General features: G+C 41.1%; 1 long non-coding RNA gene across 2 annotated transcripts in view; it reads left to right on the top strand.

Moving 5' to 3' along the window:
* Window positions 1–7,662: 7,662 nt before the first annotated feature.
* LOC116819835 (uncharacterized) overlaps window positions 7,663–18,014 on the top strand; it is a 46,193-nt gene continuing 35,841 nt past the window's right edge. For both annotated transcript variants that reach the window (XR_004372492.2, XR_004372491.2), the window contains exons 1-2: window positions 7,663–7,744; window positions 15,199–15,327. This is a non-coding gene — a long non-coding RNA (uncharacterized LOC116819835). The remainder of the gene's footprint in view (window positions 7,745–15,198; window positions 15,328–18,014) is intronic.

Genomic DNA, 18,014 nt, shown 5'->3' on the forward strand with positions numbered 1-18,014 from the left:
CTGCCCCTGGAGATTTCCACTACATGCATCCGACGAAGTGGGTATTCACCCACGAAAGCTCATGCTTCAAAACGTCTGTTAGTCTATAAGGTGCCACTGGACTCTTTGCTGCTCTTGTAAAATCAGTGTGCATTTATGGGTTACAAAATCTCCATCAAAATGCCTTACATTTGTAAACTAATCCAGTTTCCCCATGGGGAAAATGGTATCCAGAAATCCCTGTTAGAAAGATCCGGTCAGTCCTTCAGCTGATGAAAATTGGTATCAACTTCCATGGAAATATGCTGGTCATCACTGGAGACTGTAGCCCAATAAGAGATGTCTCATAAAATTTCTCCAAACCTTTCTGTTTGCTGCCCAGTTCAAAATTAAAATAAAAGTATACAAAATTTAAACATTAAAAAATGGAGGTCATTTCCTTTCTCCTCTGCAAAGATAGTACAAACAGACCCCATGGTACTCTTTATCAGTGGTGAGCTGTGCCTAATTGTCACTGGCTAAATATAGCACCTGCCCCCCTGTAATGAAGTTTTAATGTCTGCCACTTACCACTTCACAGGCAATGGCTGGAGATATATAATGTCCAGTACTGCAAACACAAAGGTGAGTCATTTCACTCAGGTGGGTAGCCCCCTTGGGTGTGACGGGACTAGTCGCATGGATTTCAAGATCTTTGGGTCAGGGACTGGGATTTTTTTGGTTTTGTTTATACAGCACCTAGCACAATGGGGTCTTGGTCCATGCCTAGGGCTCTGAGGCTATATGGTAATAAAAATAATAAATAATATTGTGTTTGCATGATCAGGCCCATAGCTTACAAATATACCAGATTGTTTTCAGGTTGAAAGATGCTACAAGCACTGGGCCTGACTTGTTAAGAAAAGGAGGGATGAAGAGCTGAGGCCAGTACTCTTTTGAAGGGTGAAAATAAAAAGCATGTCAGCTAATTCATGCCAGGCCATGCTGCAGGAATCCAATATAATGTAAAATGTAATTGGACGCACTTTCTCTGTTCCTAAGTCCTGGTTTGGAAAATGATTAGGGTCTTTCCAGGCCATGATATACTCTCATCCTTGCCTCACGAATCACTGGGCCAGAGGCTGCTGGCAGGCTGATGCCAGCAATAGGGCTGGTCAAAAAATTCCCATCAAAACTGTTTGGTAGAAAATTTGAGTTTTCAGCTAAACTATATTTTTCTGAAAGTGTGTGTCTGCTCTACATGGAAAACTTTGACTTTGTGGGGAAAAAACAAAACGAAAACCTGAAAACATTTTGGCCAAAAGTCTTAGGTTTTCAGATAAAAGTTATTGTGTGTGTTTTTGAGCATAAAGTTAAAATTTTCCACATAAACCCACCCACTTTCCAACCAGCTTTAGCCAGCCCCCTTATTGTGAGGTTTGAACAACACACTTCTGAAAAGCGTCCAATATTCATGAAGTCTCTTCTGAAGCTAGGGGACTCCTGTCTGTCAGCATGTTGTGATGCCATTGAGCCACCAGCTCTGCCCTCTGACACAAGTTTAAAGAAACGTTAAAACACAGAGTAGCAACACTTGGCTTTATTTTGTTTTATTTTTTAAAAAAAAGATGTTCTCATCCTGGTTGAGCAGATGCTGCAAAAATAAAACCTTGCTAGATTAGTCAATGGCTGTGAGGTCTGGGGAGCAAGGCACAGATTTCAACCAAATGTCACAGCTATATTAAGGAGCGGCATATTGCAGCACTGCTGCTGCTTCCTGAGCATCCTACAGAAAGAACTGTGGCACAGAGGAGTACAATTTCTTCCCTCCTCCCTTCTTTTGATCGTGGTGAGTAGAAATTTGCTTCTGGCCTCTACTAACAATCTATTACCCTTCCCCTTCCAACCTTGTGCCAGTGGAGCACTGCTAGCTAGCACTTTGAGGGCTGAGCTGAAGCTCCACCAGTTCCCTGCCCTTCCTTATTCACTCTCCCATGCCTTGGGGAGCAAGAGAGCATGATTTTTGAGCCAATCTTATTCTGAGGGGCTTAACTCATGATTTTGAACACTTAGGTTTGGCAATGCTGTATTTACCTGCACCTGCATAGACCCTAGTTCCAGCAGGGTACATAAGCAGAAATGCTAAAATATTGCATGCAAGGTTTTTCTGATGACATTTCTTCATGACAATACCTAACAGAGGTATTTACAAAGAAACAGTTACTGTAGTATCTAGGCACAGTCAGGACACAGATCATGCCACTTTTGACTTCCCTAGAAGATACACCAGCACAAATGAGATGATCCAGCATTAATATTTCTGGCCTAAGCAGGAGGAAGGACTAGAAATTTCTTGTAAAGGGGGAGCTTTTTAATCAATCTCAGTCAAAAGTATTTGTGAAGTCTGGATTAAAACCTGTAATGAACAGTGGAAACTGCATTTACTTACCCGCACTTTTTCTCTTGCTCAGCTTTAACTTGTCATCAGTTCCTGGATGATTCCATCTTGGCCTGATGTGCACTGAGAAATGTTTAGCCTTTTCTTACAGTTGAAAATCAAAAACGGGCCTCTTGAAATTATTCCTCCCAAATCAGCCTGTCAAATCCAGCATTGTGGGTGCTAGATGACCACTTGAATTTAAGCTCGTATCTATGAAGTGGATTCATTGCTCTGATGGTGAGCTGTTTTGTGTGCCCAGAAATAAGGAGTGTTTGGATCTTATAATTGGTTATCCATCTCCAATATTTAAATAAGGAAGGCCTCTCTGTTATGCTGATGTAAATCAACAGTAACTCAGTTGATTTCAGGATTTACTCTGGTAGAACACTACCAAATGTGACCCAATGGACTAATTTTTTCCTCCTGCACTAATAAAATTCTATGGTCTTGAATGGAGTTGCTCCTGACTTGCATCAGTCTAAGCGATAGCAGAATCAGGCTCCCATATGTTCATTTAGGCCCCTGATTACAGGGGAAAAGCAGCTGGATCAGAAGAGAATGACACCACTCAGATGGCTTTGAAAGCATCACTGATGTGCTTAAGGCAGAAAATTAAAAACAGAATGAGATGTGATTTATATTTATGCTGAAATTCAAACGTGCCTAGCCTTAGGCACTTGCAGATCTGAAAACAAATTTATCCCTCATATAACATGACTGGGTGAACACGGAGGCCAAATGTAGATACCCTGTGACTGCAGGAACCCCCTGAACTTCATAAAGTGGAAACATCTTGTAGCTTTTGCAAGGGCTCGGACATACAAAGTATGTAGGGAGGCCCATCATAGGGACTTCAGGAAGTCAGGCACCCAGCCTACTTATGATTGGCTCATTCTCCTTAGCCCATCTAGATCCACCTGTGAATAGTTAAGTGCCTAAGTAACTGGGTGGCAGTTAATTAGGTAAGGAGCACCTGGCCTAATAAGAGCTTATGAGGAGTCAGTCAGGGAAGTCCTAGAAGAGATGAAGTGCATGAGGAGAGAGATTTCTCAGGGGAGCTGGATAGGAAGCTGCTCCCCATTGTGTTTCCCTGGAAAGCAGGATCAGGCCAGAGAGAAAGTGCCCCTAGACAAGAGACCAGAGCAGCCCAGGGGAATGAACTGGTTATGGGACTTCCTGGGCAGCTATTAGGGACAGGCTCAGCAAAGACCAACACACTGTCAGGAAAAGACTGGCCCAAACTCCAGGAAGATAATTTGGTCTAAGAGTGCTCAGAAGGGCTAGGAGGACAAGACATTGGACTGATTAACCGTAGGTGCAGAGTTTCTGGTGGAGTAAACTTAACTAAAGGGCTCTTTTACATGTTTGTTTTGTCCTTTTCTGTTAAAAGAGATGCCGAAGATACTAAAAAGGCATGCTTGGACTCATTTATACCCTGGGTGAGAGGAAACTGAGCCAGAAGCTCACCAGCAGTGCCACACCTGACCACGGGAGGTGCACCATGGTGACTTCCATGCTATTACAGGGCCCTTCTAATCTTGGACTAGTCCCAAATGTGCTTTATTAAATATTAAACTGAAATGAATGCACTATGGAACCAGAGTTCAGGTGTTACTGGTTCCTGTCTTCCTGTTTTATTTCATTCTTGACATAATGACACCTTTAAAATAAACCAGTAAATATCTCAGGAGTGTCAATTAGTCATAAAAACAAATGCAGCACATCTGCTAAGCTGTGTGGTTAAGACTGCGTAAACTGTTAAATGAAACTGCATACAGAAATGAAATATACTGAATCATTCCAAATCAAATGAACTGAAAGACTTATTATAACTGGGAAAAATGTCTCAGATTACACATAGGTAAAGAGTATACAGATTTAAATTTTCTCCCCAAAACAAATTCTTTATCCAAACTAACACTGATAGACTCAAATCCTCCAACCAAAGACTGATAAATAGAATCTAAGTTGAATTTCAAACAAACAAACAAACAAAACATTGAAATTGAAGTATTTCAATGTTTATCCATAATTACAGCTGGTCTTTTTTGTTTGGGGAAGGGGAATCAATTGAAAAATGTTCTTTTTGTCAAAATGATTTTTTTTCTGTTTATTTTCTAACTTTTCAGAAAAGTACTGGAAAACGTCAGTGATTTTTAAGTGGAAAAATGTTTCATTTCAGTTGAAATTGTTCATGGAAAATACTGCTTTCCACGCACAATCCTTCCAGGAAATGGCATCATACACAACAATACATATAAAATACCTGGGCCTGATTAGTGTCATATGCAAGGTAATCTGGCATGTGCAATGATTTCATAAAAGCCAGCTGGTATTGTGTAACATCTACATAATTAGGTCGGTGCAGTTACACATATTGCTTAATTCTAGTGCTTCAATTGGGTGGGGAGGAAAGAAAGATTGGGATGCTTCCCAAAAAAATGGACTAAGGCATCAACTTTATCCACTATTTCAAGGAAGTGATTTGCCTGCCTGTACTGAAGAATGAGTATGTGTTCCCCATTTTCAAGTCCCAAACAGAAGTTAGTCTAATGTAGGAGTGCTGTCAGATGACCAGAAGAAGCCCACAGTCATTAAAACAACTAACAGGTCTTAAATATGAGTCTACCTGGGTTTTGATATTTCTCTGGTTCACAGAGTTAGGGGGACCCATTCGATAGAAGAACTAATAGAGTTGCTAGGAAGACAACTGAACTTGGTGATGGACATGTCTGAGGACTCCTATAGATCAGCAGTGTCTCCATAGCTGGATCAGCATATCAGATGGGATGTACTCACATCTTAATTTATGAGGCAAGCTCATAAATGAGTATGTGTAGTGAATGAGTAATATGACTTCCATGACCACTCAGAGATATTTCTGAATAGGTATCCCATTGGCACTATACAGGTTAGTACTGGGTTTGCAACAACCCCTAACTAAGTCTTGCTGATGCATGCTATATCAGGAGACTCTTTCCTGGGTAACATTGTTTTTATCATTGACATTGATTCAGCAGTCTGAGCTGAAGTTCTGGTTATGGGTTTTCCAATACAGTCCTTTTGATGGCTGCGGCATCTGAGGTCAGTGTGATATGCTGCAGATATCTGACACAGGGTGGGTCGTCCCCTCAGAGCTTTTTTAAATTGGATGGTATTTCTTTGTTCCATAAGGGTGGGGATTGCGTAGGGTTTGAGTTCTATGATTCAGATTCTAATCTAATGCATAACCATTAGATTCCCAACATATGTGTCAATTCTGAGGTACAATTCAGACCAGTGAAGGATTGTGTCACCACCTGCTCTGTAACCTTGGGTATCTCACGTGGCTTTGCTGTTGTAGCTCCCAACCTGGACTGCTAGCAGACTGAGTGTCTGTGTGCTAAACAGCCCTGGTTCAGCAGATTTCACCCCAGCAACCTGTCTACAGCCCTATGCTGGCTTCCACCACCCTTGCTTACTACTTGCATAGTGACCCCAACACACACTGAGTCATAAATTTTGCCAAAACCATGAGCTCTGCAATGCCCAGCCCTCTCCTGGGCAGTTCAAAGAAATAATATGGTTTGTTTGTTCCTTTTAAAAACACAAAACCACACCACATGTTATTAAATTAACTTCACTTTAAAAGCAGCACTGAGTTGGTTAGTGGTAAAAATGAAAAATTAACAAAATGTACATCGGATTAAGTGAGTTCTAGGGAATGAAGTTACGAAGAGTTACAAGTCAAATAAAACAAAACATGCTTCTAAAGATCTAAAATTTAATCTAGCAAGATACAGACTTTGTTCAAGATGGTTTCTCTCACCAATCACTTTTCTTCCCAGCTTTGGCCGTCTTTCCCTCAGTCAGGACCTTCCACAAAGTACCAGGCACTGGCTTTCCTTGTCTTCTTGAGTGAAAGATATTTGCCTACCCTGGTTTTTCACTTATTTCATTTGCAGAGACTTCAACACCGCAACTCCTTGGTTGAAAGATCCATCTTTCTCAGCTTGCATGAGATCTGTTCCCTTGTGTCTTGTCTAGTGATGAATGCCAGTGACAGCTTCTGTCCTTGGTTATATCTTCCAAAGTTCATTGAACCTCATTCTGTTCTTCCCTTCCTGTGGGTTCCCCATCCCTGTGTGATTTTTATGTAAATAGGGCTTCTATTGTTTGATTCCACCATGCTTAATTTACATAGGGGTCCATAATTCTTAATATCCACCACATACATACATGCTGCAAGATTATTAATGATCATTGAGTTATTAGCTTTCAAATTATACCTCACAGGGCATATTTTGTATAAAGATCATTAAAATAGCCAGTAGGATATGAATAGAGGGGTGCTTAGTGTCACAGGCTGACAACAGTTTTACATTTTTTGTATAGTGTAACAGTTCCTGAAAGGGCATTTTTGGTTTGTAGGTTGAGAGTCCAATGGGGCTTTACTAAGAACTTTGCAAGAGGATTGAGGAAAATCTTGATTAACTTCTGTTCACTTGCGTGCTTCTGTTAGCTAAGGTTTATTGTCATCCTGGTGTCAAGGTGAGTGATGTCCTGGGACTGTGACAACAGTCTGTTATCCTGAAGTGAAAAAATGAGGCAGGTTTAAAAAACCACCCAACATGCATCCTGTTTGACAATGCTGGAGGGCAGAGTCGGAGACAGAGCTTTGTAAGGGCTAGACACCATCTGCTCTGTTGACAGTCACTTGTGCCAATAGGACAGGGCAATGATTAATTTGTTAAGAACTGTGCAAGGAGAATGTGGCTAGGTGTATTCAAGATGCAGGGGGGATGAGACAGTTGTCACTGAACCTGTGGTTAAAAATAACAAGAGAAAAAGGTGAACTGAGGCTTTGAAGAAAGCATTCGGACATCTCATTTGGAGACTGAGACAAAGGCATTAAGTGATGTTCTTAGCTTTGCTGCTCGAGAGGGAGGCTGTGAGTTGTTCATGAGCAAGGAGAGAAGTATAAGTGATTGGTTATTTAGATGGCACAAAACAAGTTATGGAATTTAAGAACAACTTGTGAGAAAGCAGCCTGCATGGCAATAGAGAAAGGGCACGTCGGCTGACTGCTAACAATAACATTGAACACTTCTCTTAGCCTGCAGAATATTATGAAACACTTAAAGTTTTAAAACTCCATTGCAATAACCTATGCTAATTGGAAATCTTGTTGGCAGTCTTGGCAGATATATCAAGGATTGAAAGCAAGAGAGATGAGTGACTACTTGTTAGATATAGTGGTCCTTCCAATACAAGGTTGAGGCACACTAGAGGACAGTGGGGAAGGTTTCATGCCTGGAGTCCATTCTGTACTTCTCCTGTAAAGAAATGGAAGACCTCAGTCTCCAGGTATTGTCAACCAAGCACCATTGGTATTCACCAACAATACCTTAGTTGGTTAAAATGTTTAGACTTCTTAAACACCAAACTGGACCAGTGTAGAACAGTGCAGAAACCATCTAGATAACTCAGTCCATATGACAGACAGAAAGTATTTCTTCCCCAGATCTGATGTCAAAGCTATTTTCTCAGTATTTGTGACACTTGGCCCTGATGACATAGACCAAAAGAGGTAAAAGAGAAAACATTTGGGTAAGCATCTCACATTTGGAAAAGTTATTTAAAGTGAAGCAAACTTCCAATTATTTAAATCATTGTTTTTTACCCTAGGAAGCTTGTGGTGACTATTGTAAATGGAATCTGTAGAATTCTCCCTCCAAGTAATAAAAATGGTGGCTGGGTGCTGTATATAATTATCCATGTATTGTTTTGATCAGTAGAAATCAACCAGAATATTGGATTAGAATATCTAATCCCTCAACTCTGGGAAGTTCAAATCTTAATCCAGATACAAGTTTGTGGCTCAGATCTCCCTCTGTAAGGGAGCTGATGTAGAACACCAAATCTGAACACCCCTGAACTCTGGGGAAGTCTGAATTCATATCTCTATCTGCCCTCAACAGTCTGAGTCTATTGGGAAAAATATGCTCCCATCTCTAGCATCTATATTTGGCTATAAGAAGATTCATACAGCAACCATTTAGCCCAAATGCTAATGCGGTTAGCAGATTTTGCCATAAAGAAGAAATTGATAATATATTTACATATTACTCATATTAATGAAAGCATTTTTCAAGACTTGCATGTGTAAAAATGTCCCAAAGTTCTCAGACCTCTTTGCTTAGGCAGGATGATCTCTTTGAAAATTTCTGGAACCTGACACGAGGGCCACTAGGTCTTTGTGGCCACAGAACTCTCAAGGTGATTTGAAGTTTATTCAGAGAAAAGGCAACTAGGACTTGAGGTCCCATTTTCAAAAGGCTTCTTTCCAAAACAAAGCAAGATGCCAGAGCAGGAGGCTCTAAAGTGGCTAGTCACCTTTCTCATCTCTCTTTAGCATCAGTGTTTCAAATGAGCTAGTTAACTATGGGTTAGAGCTGGGAGGATTTGGGGAAGGATTTGTGAATACTTATTTTGCAACCTTCCTATTTGCGTGAATATTCACACAGTAATTCCCCAGCTACATAAGACTGGCTAAATCATGAGTAAATATATTAAAGAATGTGTTTTGAAATTTCCCAGATTAGTTGCTACTCTTGCAAGTGGATCGACATAGGCAGGCCCCTGCAAGGACTGAGTTGTAGGAATGGGACCTACATTATTTGGAATCTGGTCTTAAATCCACTGAAGTCAAGGAAAAGACTCGAGCGACTTCAGTGACTTTAGATCAAGCCCTTGATTAATGCTATTCAACTAGCTTCAGCAGTGACCAATTACTTTCTGTTGGCTGTTCAGTAGTTTGTGTACAACAGGTTGCCTACCTCCTGGTCTAGTAGGCAGGTGTCTGCATCAGAAAAGCTAATTTCTGCTATCATTGGCACTGTGGGTCCTGTATATAACCATATGTCCAGAAGCTAGAATTATAGTTACTGGGCTTGATTTTTCTACTGACTTGCACCTGTTGCAATCATTTAAACTCTGCAATATTCCTTCCCATCTACAAGCTCCTCCTACTCTGCAGAAAACTGCTGTCTTAAAAACTGGCTTCAAACAATCAATTTAGTCTAATATGGCTGTTATTACAATGCAGTCGGAGCACAACTTTGCCACCAGGATTTTTAAAAATCATTCCTGAGCTGAGGTAGTGCCAAGAGTTGTGTGAAACTGGCAAGCATTTCTCAGATACATTTTACATTTGTGTGTCTTTATATTTGCCCTTAAATTCAAACACATAAAATAAGGCAACCATTTTTATTCTGTTGCTCTTGATCTTGCTTTGGAGTCTGAAAGAGATGTGATCCGTGTATACCATGAATCTTTTAAATTGTAGGTCGCCTGTTTCAGTGCTAATTTGAAAGCCTGTTGTCATTTGTTTTTTCCCATGGGTCAGATTGGCAGAGATGCTGTGGAGTGGGGAGGTTGCCTTCCTCTGCAGCATGGAGCAAAAGTCATTTGCAGGGTTTAAACTAGTGTAAATGGTGGATTCTCTGTAATTTGAAGTCTTTAAATCATGCTTTGAGAACTTCAGTAACTCAGTCAAATGTTATGGGCCTATTACAGGAGTGGGTGGGTTATCTTCTGTTGCCTGCAATGTGAAGGACTAGGTGGTCTATGAGTCTATTTCATTTTCACAGTCCTAATGCTCAGATGACATCAGCAATAATGTGCTCTTGAAGCTCTTGTTCCTGACTTAAATGTCTCCAAATTCCATGGAAACTGTCTTCTATCGTTACAATAAAAGGACAATTGATTCATGCTCCCCTGCTAGCATATCCTGATGTCAATCTTCTCGTCAGCATCTCAAATGCAACTTGACATTTACTAAAAGAACACTGCCTGAGGTTTGTCTCTTGCATTTGGATGAGTCCACGAGCTGATGAAGAGGAGTGGAAATGTCTCTGTTATGGCACAAATCTTCAAGAGTGGCTCATAAACTAACAAAGCTTTATGAATTGAAGAATCCATGGACCTGGGAATGGATTTCCTGCAGAGAAATATGACTGAAAAGACTAAACCAGAATTGCTGATGGTGCCAGGTTAGCTCAACTCACTTCATGTGCAAATAATACAGGGAGACAAAAGAATAAGATAAGACACTCACATCAGAAAGATATGTCTCTCTCTCTCTGTCTCTCAAAAGGCAATTTTACTTCTGACATAATAGACGAATGAAAATTCTATTAATGCAGGGATGTATGGATTTGCGTAAGCTGTCGGAACAAAAGAAAGGTTATAAACTACCTCATAAATGAATATCAAGTAGTCAGAAATATAAATCTGAATGTGAAATCTGGCAACTGTGCACTAAGGTTGGAATCCTGACCCGATTGCAGTGGCAGAACTGCCATTGACTTCAATGAAGCCCAGATTTCACCCTAGTGTGGGGTGAGATATTTAAAGCCAAACTTGACCTTGGAAGTTGCTTTGAATTCCAAGGATACGATAGGTAATACAAGATAGAGGTTGACAGGCTATGTGTAGCAGCTTAATCTGCGCCTCTTGCCTAGTGGATTAAGTTGGATGCTCCTTTAGAAGATTTAGTTGTGGAATTCACTGTGTTGGAACTGGAGCCAGCTTTAGTTGCTTTAGAAACACTGCCCTGTTACATTCCCCAAATGTACAACTCCCACCAGGTTCTCCTGGTGCCTTAGACTATGATGTCTCCTCTCCCCACTTGCATACTTCCCTCTCCCCTTTTCAATATAATCCTCAATAGCTGAAATTATCTTCCTGTGCTTCCCTTCTAGTCCCTTCACTACTTTCTATCTCTTTCTGTATAATGTTCTTCTTTTAAAAGTAACTGTCCCCTCTTTTAAGAATCTGCCTCACCTAGAGCTTCATTTCACACCTTCTACAGTTTACCCAATCTTCTCACTTTTTGACTCCCTTTGTCTCATCCTCCTTCCTTCATCTTCATCCCCCTTTCCACACTGCTTCCCATCCTAGAACAATAGCCCTCTTTTCTCCTCCAAATCCCTTCTCAGAACTCACTCAGGCCTTGCTTTGCTCTATTGAGCTCCACTCCTATGCTGTCAGCTCCTCCCCTCTTGTCCTACTGGTACCTCTGTTTTAATTCTAAAAATGCCAGTACTTAAGAGACTCTCATATAATGTGACCTCTATTATCTCTACTTGTTGTAACCCTTTTCTTTCCTTTCCCTTTCCTCCACTTACTCCTCTATTCCTCTTCCTTTGTCTATAAATCAGGAGAGAGAGATGTAGAGGGTATAGTACTATCCATTTCATCCTAGCTCTTTACTCCCCCAGGGATCCCTTACTAGGACTGGAGTGTTTTAAAGGGGAAAACATTTTAGGGCAATGGCTGCTCTGAATCTGGTTGATTCTTGAAGTCTAGAGGACTGTAGCTCAGTTGGAGCAGTATGCTGGGTGGAAGCAGGTGTAGAGCCTTAGACCTCCTTCTGCATAAGGGAAGGACTGCGCTATGGAAGAAGGAACTGAGAGGGAGAATCCAAAGTGCAGCTACAAAGGCAGAAAGGGGCAGAGGGTGGCCTAATCCAAAACCCATTGAAATCAGTGGCAAGACTCCCATAGACTTCAGTCAGTTCAGATTAGGCCCTGTCTGAGTAACCTCTTTATAAAGCTCTTACATAGTATTTAGTTAGTTTTATTCTGAATGGCAGTTGCTTCCTTGTGTTCACTACCTTTCTATTTTTAACCATCTTTAAATAGCTGGGAGGAAATTAAATTTCAAGACCATTACTTTCAAAGGTTCTTTCTCTCTATGACTCTGGAAGAGCTTGTGGGTTCAAAGAACTGGAGCTAAGATGAGGGGCATTATTTTTTCCACTCTGTCTTCATCTTCTCTCTCTTAGTCCCCCTGGCCCACATTTTCCCTCCTCCTATGTCTGCCAATAAAAGGCAAATGAAAATTATCATTTAAAAACACAGATGTGCACACACAACATAGATATGAAAGTGTTGTTTTTTGTAGTCTACGTACAGGTGGAAGAGGGAGTGTATTAAATATGTTATTTGATGTTTGTGCTATATAATTTTAAGAGGGGTTTTGCAATCCCCACTGGTCACACAAGTAAGATCCAGATTAAGATGCTCCAGTGATGCAACAAGTTAAATTGCTCGACAGTGCATCATAATGTCTAAATTTTGGGGTTGGGAGAATTCTGTATGAAATGCTTGTCTTGGGGGAGTATAGGTTTCATTTTGTTAACAGAAACATTTTTTTTTACCAAATTTTGCATAAAAACTGGGATGGTGTCTGTCCCACACCGTGGTTATGAAATCAGCAAAAAGCAAAACATCAACAGTTTTGCTTGTGATGCAACATTTTTTCTTGCAGCTATTGTCATATGGTTTAGGTAGCTTGGAAAAAAATGTGAAAAACAAGTCCAGCAGAAAGGAACCGCATGGCACAGAACAGTCCAACTGACTGTTCATTAACTACAACATACAAGGCCTAGCTAATTATGCGTACACACACCTCAGTGGTTTGAGCATTGGCCTGCTAACCCCAAGGTTCTGAGTTTAATACTTGAGGGGGCCACTTAGGGATCTGGGGCAAAATCAGTACTTGGTCCTGCTAGTGAGGGCAGGGGGCTGGACTTGAGGACCTTTCAAGGTCCCTTCCAGTTCTATGAGATAGGTATGTATCTATATTAAACACAGAGGGAGTGAGTTTCTGGGATTTGGTGACTTTTGAAACATACAAGGCAGTGAGAACCATTAGAGGGCTCACAAAGTGTTTAAAAGTATACTGCCAATTCTTGCATACTGAGGAGGGGCAGAAGGAGAAATTCAAGCCACTTTCATAGATCATACAGAAGCACAAGAAAGATCACTTCTTGTTCTTTTGCAGCTCATCCTGAACATGCCACAGTCTCTGGCTCAAAAATTGCTATGGGTAACAAAACGAATGGAGGCTAACTAACAGGAGGAAGAGGGATATTGGACAGTATTTTTAGACCCGAAGAAGAGCTCTGTGTAAGCTCAAAAGCTTGTCTCTCTCACCAACAGAAGCTGGTCCAGTAAAAGATATCACCTCATCCACCTTGTGTCTTTAGTATTTTTAGAGGTATTATAAAACTTTAAAAAAATGCTATTCCATTGTGTATTCCGTTCTGGTTGTTTCTCTTTCCTTTCCCCAGCCCCCGTGCTCAGTTAGATGGCTGACTGGTAAAATGGTTCCCAGAGAGTACACGCTGTGCTTTACTTACTATTAAAATATATGAATCCAACTTGAGCAGCTGCTTGCTGTCAGGTCCATTAAATCCCTAACATTCATGCCCCTGAGTGATTCTTCCAGAGATCTCTTCTCATTCATTGTTGGAGGTGACATATATTGAAGCGAGAGCAGCTGATCCTCATTCAGGTGGGAGTGGAGCTGCCTGACTGATTACCCATAGAGAATACAAGTATTATGTGCAGTGAGATGTTCTGCAGTAAGGTCATGCATAGGGGGATACAACAGGCGCTTGTCTGTTGTCCTCACTGGAGCATTCTATTCACATTCCTGGATAGCCTGTGTTTTGTTTTTCCTTTGCACCAGATAATACACTTTTGCTTTGTTTCCCATGTCATCATAGAAATTAGATGGGAATGAGCTATTAGGCTACATGTTATCTGTCCCTCTCACAAAGCAGGTTTGTTCCCTGAGTGTTTCACCAGGGCCAGTTTTAAATTACTCAAAGGGACGCTATCAACCAGCTGAAGCCAACAATTTGGGTTGGGTTAACAATGTGGATGAGTGATTCAAGCAAGTAAGTTAAAGGCTGGACTCCTGGTGCCAGCATCTCCTCTCAATTCATATTCGTGTAACTCAATTCGCTTCAGTGGAATTATTCCTGATTTACATTCAGTATGTATAAGCAAGATTAGATCCAGGCACTTGGCATCTATTCTGTGTGCTATTGCTGGCTCACTGTGTGACCTTGGCTAAATTACTTGGCTGCTCTGGGCCTCACTTTTACCTATCTGAACATGACTATGATACTATAATAACCACCACAACACAAAGGCATGGTAAGGCTTATTTCCGAAGAGCACTGAAATCCTTGAGGAAAAGGTATGCTCAATACCAAGCGTGTCACAAGAGGTGTCACAAAATAATACAAGTATTTTGCAATCACTTATTCAGCACTATGAACAAGTGAACAATTCATATTCCTAGACTAAGACATTGTCTCTGCCCCCAATGACTTTATGGTCTAGGAGCCGTACTGTACTCTGCAGGTGTCCAAGGGAGATGAAAATGGAGCAAGGAGTCCTTCCCTCTTCTCCTTATGGTCAGTGGGAGGAAACACAGACAAGGAGTGGTCAATTTTCAGCATGGCAAAAAGGTTAATAGTAAGTGTCACAGGGTTCTGTACTAGTGCCAGTGTTTTAATAGACCACATAAAACCTTTCTGAGCAGGGAAAGGAGTAGCTTGGGATAGCCACAGAAATGAAGTACCTTTTGCACCAATGGAAGCTGGACTCCTATCTCAGCAGGAGCCAGCAGGTATATTACAGGAATGGCCATATGTGGAGGATGGGTCAAAAATGACATTCTGAGATACAGAGGAAGTCTGTGAGGTGGTGTAGCGGATTGCAGGAGGGAACCAGCGAGGGAACAGCACTGTAGATATTTTAGGAGAGGGACTCTTTAAGGGCATTAATCTTTGGCATCAGACCCTGAGTGAAGATAAGGTGAGCTGGCTAGAACAGAAAGGGTATGACTTGTCTTTAGTGTCAGTGCAAAAGTTAGCTCCACCCACCTGATATAATTCAAAGGAGCGATGAAGACACTCACGTATGAAAATGAATGTTGCTTTATTTCCCACCCTACAGCCAACCAACACTTCTCAGGTGGACAGTCAGAAGGCAGACAGAAGTGAATCAGTACGAGAAAACAGATAAGCCTTTCCAAAACATGCTTCAACCTGTATGCTACTCCTTGGCGGCAGTTGATGATTTAAGGTAATTCTTCGATTTAAAATGACAGAGAAAAGTTGGGTACAGCTAAATAAGAATCTGGCACCCACCAGGGTGGGCAAATAACAATGGTGGGCTCTGACATTTAGAAAAAACACAGCATCGAGTTCAGTGAAGCATTAGTTAGTATTTCCCAGTCTGCTACTGCATGCTTACAGATAATGTTTTTGAGATGGGTTTTTGAGATTTGGGGGATTGGTCCGCTATCAAATAGTTGCCTCGTCATTGAAGAATACGTAATCATGCTTCAAGCCTCTTTTAAAAGAAAGGAACTTTTTTATTTAGGTCCTATCCTTGTCATTTTAATCAGTTGAATTACACTGTAATACTAGAACAGTACAGTGATACATTGGGTCCCAGGTTAGCAACTAGCCAAGAGTCTGAGGGACACTAACAAACATGCATGCAACTTTTACACATTCTGCTTAAAACCAACTCCATACATATCTCCTTGTTCATCTATCTTCCTTGATAGAAAGACAGAAATCCCCCTCTGTAGGGGAAACCCTAAGTGGTGTGGAGCTGACCCTAGCATAGGATGGTTGACCAGGGGAAAAGAGTTGTGGATGGAGCACTGCTGTGCTCTAGATATATATTCTGCTGCTGTAACAGCTCTTTGAGGCTGCAGGGACCCTCGTGCAAGTTTGAGCCCTGGGGCCCAGGGCATAAAAACACTTGTACCTGCTGACTGGTCCTGTGTTAGGAGCAGTTCATCCAGACTGGATTTGGGCCTTTAGAGAGGTCTACCAGGCTAGATCCAGTCTCTGGAGGCAATGCTTCAACATATACTTTATACTTATAACTACTTTGGGTTAGCACCTGCACTCTTCCTGAATATTTTAGGCCACCTCTAATGCAGTTATAAATTGCTAATTACCAAAGAATATGTAGCACTTATCTAGACTCCTACTGAACCCAGTTTAATTAAGGTACACAGCAAAAGAAAATGAAGGCTAGAGCACCGTTCGGTTCCCTAATTGGCATGCTATTAAGCTGTGGAGTGAAACCCATGCAGGACCCAATTACTGTACATAAAAAAAAAAGTGTAGTTAATGTAATCAAACTAAGGAAGTGGAAATCAGAAAAACAGTGACTTAGCTCTTAATCTAACAATAATGTAGTGAGAAAGATTGTTGTCTAGTGATTACAGCAAAAGACTGGGAGTCAGGTTCCATTTCTGCCTCTGACTTCCTGCATGACCTCAGACAACCCACTTAACCTTCCATGCCTCATTATGTCCATCTGTAAAACGAGTATAGTAACACTTGACACCTGTATCATCCACAGGTGAGAATTAACTAGTCTGTCAAGTGCTTTGAGATCTTCAGATGCAAGGAGCTGTGTAGAATTGCAAAATATTATTTTTCCTATGTATACTATATTTGTTGTTCCCAAAAGTCCAAAGCGGAGAAAAAGAGGAATGCAACGATGTCTGTCAGTGACTTCTCTAGCAAATCTTTCTAGCAGTGACCTCCCTCAGACACCCAGCTACTGCTGAAAATGAAATTTTAAATTTTATTTTAAAAATTACCCTTGAGGTTCTTGTGATTCTTGCAAGGCTTTTAGATGCACTTAGCAATTCACCTGGACACTGATTTATTTAGACTGCAGAGAAAAAAATACAGAACATTAACTCCTCTCTTATCCTCTCAAGAAATATACCACATTAACCCTTATCCCAGGCAGTGTGATAGATGGTAACTAGTACAAACTGCCCTATTAACACAGTAGTGTAGCACAATAATGGTTATCTTATTTCCTGGGAATTGAATGGCAACCTCAGAATTATGAGGTTAGCTAACAAAATCTAGACAATAGCTAATCCCTTCTCCCCTGCCTACTGAATCCCTGGAATCTACCTGACATTACAGATCAGGAGTCTGGTTTTTAAAAATTGCCTCCAATTTTCACTGGCAATTAATCATGACTGGAAAACTGTGGGTACAATCAACACTGGGTCCAGAGTCCAGCATTTACTAGGGGCCAGATTCAAAGTTCAGCATTTATTAAAGTCCTGATCGAAGCTCATTGAAATCAATATGAACTTTTGTATTGGCTTCAATGGGCTGTGGATCAGGACTAGAGCCAAGTTCTACACAATGGTAGTGCTTCAGAAATCCTCAGCCTTATTAGTATGTAGTGACCCTAGTGGGCCAATGAAGGAAGGATAATTAAATGTTCTAAAGGAAGCTGTTTCACGGCTCCTAATTGTGGTGCAAGTGGATGGAGCGTAGATCAGTGGAAGCAGCAGAGAATCCTGTGGCACCTTATAGACTAACAGACGTTTTGGATCATGAGCTTTCATGGGTGAATACCCACTTCGTCAGATGAATGTAGTGGAAATTTCCAGGGGCAGGTGTATATATATGCTAGCAAGCAAGCTAGAGATAACGAGGTTAGTTCAATCAGGGAGGATGAGGCCCTGTTCTAGCAGTTGAGGTGTGAAAACCAAGGGAGGAGAATCTGGTTCTGTAGTTGGCAAGCCATTCACAGTCTTTGTTCAACCTGAGCTGATGGTGTCAAATTTGCAGATGAATTGAAGCTCAGCAGTTTCTCTTTGAAGTCTGGTCCTGATGTTTTTTTGTTGCAGGATGGCCACCTTAAGGCCTGCTATAGTGTGGTCAGGGAGGTTGAAGTGCTCTCCTACAGGTTTTTGTATATTGCCATTCCTA

This window comes from Chelonoidis abingdonii, chromosome 15 (genome assembly GCF_003597395.2).
Source record: "Chelonoidis abingdonii isolate Lonesome George chromosome 15, CheloAbing_2.0, whole genome shotgun sequence".
NCBI lineage: Eukaryota > Metazoa > Chordata > Testudines > Testudinidae > Chelonoidis > Chelonoidis abingdonii.